Here is a 5,312-nt window from a genome sequence, read left to right on the forward strand (position 1 = left end):
ATTTAAGAGTTGCATATTTACATGATGCAGTGAATTGGAACTGTTGATGACATCTCAGAAAAAAATTATAAAATAGCAATAAAATTTTGCATCTACACAAGACAAATGATATGATTGCCCAAAAGAAAAAATAAATTTGTAAGCACGTATTGATCTCTGTAACAGCTCTGCAATGGTATTTCGGTGCTTAATGACTGCTTCCATCACCTCTAACTTCACAGACATTCAGAGTGGAGGAAGAAAAATGGAAGGAACGACAGCAGAAGAAAAAAGGGAGATATGTTACACCAGTCCGCAAGCCATTCCACTTCAAGGGATCAACAAAAAAGGTATACTGTTAATGTTATGATGCTTTCTTAGATTAATAATTAATACATATTAGTAACACATTAAGAAATTCTGGCACTTGTTCACTAACGTCGTAAAGTTGAGCAGACAGTTGCATATAGAATGCTCATCCACTCCTGATAGCAAAATGGAAATATTTCCATTACCTTCTAACATGTACAGATGGAGAATACACATGTGAAATGTAAGTCATGCATTGAGGAAAACAGCACATCACAAACAGATTAAGCAGTGCAAGTAGCCTATCTGTCAGCAGCACGTGTCTGTCAGAGCATCTGATGGAGCAAGCTGCTTTAAACTATACGTTTTAAAAACTGTGTATCTTCCAAGTTATTTTAAAGTTCTTAAAATAAAGGCTGCCTCATTTTTAAGGAAAATTGGCCAATGCACTTTCCTTGCAGCAGCTCACTCGGTGTCCTCCGCTATTGTTCAGTGTGCTCCTATCAAACTAAAACTACTGTATATCAGTATAATCTGTGTTGCCTCATTTCATATTGTTAGTAAAACATATCAATATATAATACAAACTTAATAGACTGCCCAGCCCTAAAACAAACAAACAAAATAAAACAGACTACAAGACAAAAGGAACCACTGTTAAATGAGGTCAGTTACATTACTTTTTTTAAACATTCTGTTGATTATAGGTTGAATCTGCGTTGGAGGGTTCTGTTGAAAAACAGAGCGATATCTCTGAACAACGGGCAAAGTCATCCCTGTTTGGTGACAATGCTTTTCAAGAGAAGACTGGAGCTCATGGTGGCATTTAAAAAAAAAAACAGCTCAGAAACCCCCAAAGAAATCAAAAAGCACAGAGCATCAGGTAAGCCATTTTATAAAATTGTTCAGTACATGGATGTCTGCAACTGCACAATTAATAAAAATATTAAGAAATTGTTACATGCACAAGGACTCACAAGGTGATTTTGAGACTTTTGAGTATTTGAACACCCTGCTATTTTGCAAGTTCTCCCACTTAGAAATCATGGAGGGGTCTGAAATTGTCATCGTAGGTGCATGTCCACTGTGAGAGACATAATCTAAAAAAAATCCAGAAATCACAATGTATGATTTTTAACTATTTATTTGTATGATACAGCTGCAAATAAGTATTTGAACACCTGTCTATCAGCTAGAATTCTGACCCTCAAAGACCTGTTAGTCTGCCTTTAAAATGTCCACCTCCACTCCATTTATTATCCTAAATTAGATGCACCTGTTTGAGGTCGTTAGCTGCATAAAGACACCTGTCCACCCCATACAATCAGTAAGAATCCAACTACTAACATGGCCAAGACCAAAGAGCTGTCCAAAGACACTAGAGACAAAATTGTACACCTCCACAAGGCTGGAAAGGGCTACGGGAAATTGCCAAGCAGCTTGGTGAAAAAGGTCCACTGTTGGAGCAATCATTAGAAAATGGAAGAAGCTAAACATGACTGTCAATCTCCTCGGACTGGGGCTCCATGCAAGATCTCACCGTGGGGTCTCAATGATCCTAAGAAAGGTGAGAAATCAGCCCAGAACTACACGGGAGGAGCTGGTCAATGACCTGAAAAGAGCTGGGACCACCGCTTCCAAGGTTACTGTTGGTAATACACTAAGACGCCATGGTTTGAAATCATGCATGGCACGGAAGGTTCCCCTGCTTAAACCAGCACATGTCCAGGCCCGACTTAAGTTTGCTAATGACCATTTGGATGATCCAGAGGAGTCATGGGAGAAAGTCTTGTGGTCAGATGAGACCAAAATAGAACTTTTGGTCATAATTCCACTAAACGTGTTTGGAGGAAGAAGAATGATGAGTACCATCCCAAGAACACCATCCCTACTGTGAAGCATGGGGTGGTAGCATCATGCTTTGGGGGTGTTTTTCTGCACATGGGACAGGGCGACTGCACTGTATTAAGGAGAGGATGACCGGGGCCATGTATTGCGAGATTTTGGGGAACAACCTCCTTCCCTCAGTTAGAGCATTGAAGATGGGTCGAGGCTGGGTCTTCCAACATGACAATGACCAAGCACACAGCCAGGATAACCAAGGAGTGGCTCTGTAAGAAGCATATCAAGGTTCTGGCGTGGCCTAGCCAGTCTCCAGACCTAAACCCAATAGAGAATCTTTGGAGGAGCTCAAACTCCGTGTTTCTCAGCGACAGGCCAGAAACCTGACTGATCTAGAGAAGATCTGTGTGGAGGAGTGGGCCAAAATCCCTCCTGCAGTGTGTGCAAACCTGGTGAAAAACTACAGGAAACGTTTGACCTCTGTAATTGCAAACAAAGGCTACTGTACCAAATATTAACATTGATTTTCTCAGGTGTTCAAATACTTATTTGCAGCTGTATCATAGAAATAAATAGTTAAAAATCATACATTGTGATTTCTGGATTTTTTTTTAGATTATGTCTCTCACAGTGGACATGCACCTACGATGACAATTTCATACCCCTCCATGATTTCTAAGTGAGAGAACTTGCAAAATAGCAGGGTGTTCAAATACTTATTTTCCTCACTGTATCTCTATTTAGACACAATCAGTTAGGTATGTACAGTATAACCACATATGTCATGTTCACTTATGTCTATGAATTTCAGCTGTCCTCCTTATGGACAAAAAAAGACACAGAAGTTGTGGTTTCAGTGCTCCCAACCCAAACCAAAGGACAGACTATTATTATACATCATAGTGAGCTCCGTACGCTTCGCCCACACCAGTGGCTAACAGGCGAGGTATACTTTTACATTTCATTGTCTTAAAACTGTAGTTCCAGTGCAAAATATATTATACAAAGTGTTACATCACGTCATGATTATTGTAGGAGTTGATGGAATAACATTTATCACTGGCATAGCATATGGTTCCTTGCTTGTTGATTCTTGGTTTAAAAGATTCAAAAGGTTAAAAACAAGAATAAACTGCAGCAAACATATTTATGTTAAAGGACAAATGTACTTTTGAATTCCATATACTTATTAACTAAGTGACAATACGGTACACGTCTAGTCAATTTCTAATACTGTACAATAAATTACAAAAAAAAAAACAATTCCCTTACAATTTTATGACATGCAGGTTATTGAAGGACTTTTCCATCTAGCTGCAAATGAGTTTGAGATGGAAAAGACCATTTACGTTATGAATCACTACACAGCAGGAGTGATTCTGTTTGGCCGAAAGAGCACAGCTTGTACGTCAGAAGTTGTCCAAGGGGTTGTAAGTATTATATATGACATGAACATAAGAATTGTTTGCAACAGGTACTGGTACTTGTCATGTTTCCAATTTATTCAGGACTTGCCAGCTTTGTATATAATTTCAATAATGTAAACATGTTATGGTTTACAGTGCAAATATATACCGATCTGGCATAACATTATGACCACTCGCAGGTGAAGTAGCTCTTGTGGGGTGTTCCCGGTCTGCAGTGGTCAGTATCTAGAAGCACTGACACTGTGATTTTAAGATCCATCTTTTCACACTGAGAAAAACTAAGGGACTCATATGTAACTATTACATAAGGTTCAAATGCTTATTGATGCTCCAGAAGGAAAACAATGCAATAAGAGCCGGGCGGAGTGGGGGGTCAGGGTAAATTTAACTTATTTTATTTTTCTGGGAAACATGTAACTATATTCTGTAGTTTTCAGAAATATGATATTTAGGCGAAATAAGAAAAATGTGTGTGTGTGTGTGTGTGTATGTATTCCAAATTTGTTTATTCATTCATTCAGGTGGACTTTAAAAATTACCAAGCTGTGGTTTCATTTGTTAATGTCGACAATGTCCACTGGAAGTTTCTGGTGAGTAGGTTACATTTTAATAATGTCATTACAATGTGAGGTACCTTTTTATTTTTAAATGTAATCAGTGTTTGCTGTATTACATTGTTTACTTATCATTTTCAGTACATTAATGCGGTGAACCACACAGTATATCTCGTGGATCCTGCAGAAAGTTCGACAGAGGAAACTGATTCCAATTTTGCAGCCAAAAGATTCAGGTATTCATGTAATTTATAATATAAATTACAATATGTAATATTGAGCGTAATCTATATACTAGTGAAGTACTTGATTACTTTACATTCTGTGTTAATTACTACTTTATGCATATTAGTTGATGAATAGGACGTTAAGAGTTAAAAAATGTAACTGTGCTGTTTTTAAGTTTTTAAACATTACTAAATATTACTAGAAATATATTTTTGATCTAGTTATTATTTAGATTATATGTTGCAAACTTTATCTGCATTGTTCCTAATGTAAGTTACTCCCAAAATGAATCACATACAGTGACTTCCTAAAAATACGAAAGAAAGGTGATGAAAAAAAGGACTGGGAGGACATTGAATGGAAAGGTGGATTTCTGACCCATCCAACTCAGCAAGATAGCAGTAGCTGTGGGGTAATTGTCATCATGGTATGTGAAGTAATGTAATATCTTGCTCATACTTGTATTATGTCATTTAAATCCATGTCTTCTAAGTTTTTTTAACTGACTTGTACAGCCCTTAATGAGTAAATAGTTAATATTTTGTTAATGTAGTTGTGGTTAATGCATTGGTACTGCTGCCATATGCATGAGTCTGGTACAAATATACTGTAGATGGTAGTATGATGATGAATGTCTGTGTTTGTTTAGATGGCAAGAGCAGTGATGAAGACCTTTCCAGCTGTTCCAGTTATAAGTTTTGGTACAACCAAAAAAGAAATGGCAAATGAGCGACAAACAATGGCTCTGCAGATACTCAAAGCATCAGGTTTGTAAGGAAAGTGTTTGTGTGTAGTGTGTAGTAATACGAACCAAAAAATATATACCAAATGGAATATTGGTAACAGTTTTGTTTTGGGATAAATTCTCCCTACTAACTAGTTGGTTATTAGCATACATATTACTAGCATATAGCTGTTTATTATTAATTATAGAGCACACAGTAATGCTTATTGTGCATTATGCATATGATCC

This window comes from Onychostoma macrolepis, chromosome 03 (assembly GCF_012432095.1).
Source record: "Onychostoma macrolepis isolate SWU-2019 chromosome 03, ASM1243209v1, whole genome shotgun sequence".
In the NCBI taxonomy this organism is placed as follows: Eukaryota; Metazoa; Chordata; class Actinopteri; order Cypriniformes; family Cyprinidae; genus Onychostoma; species Onychostoma macrolepis.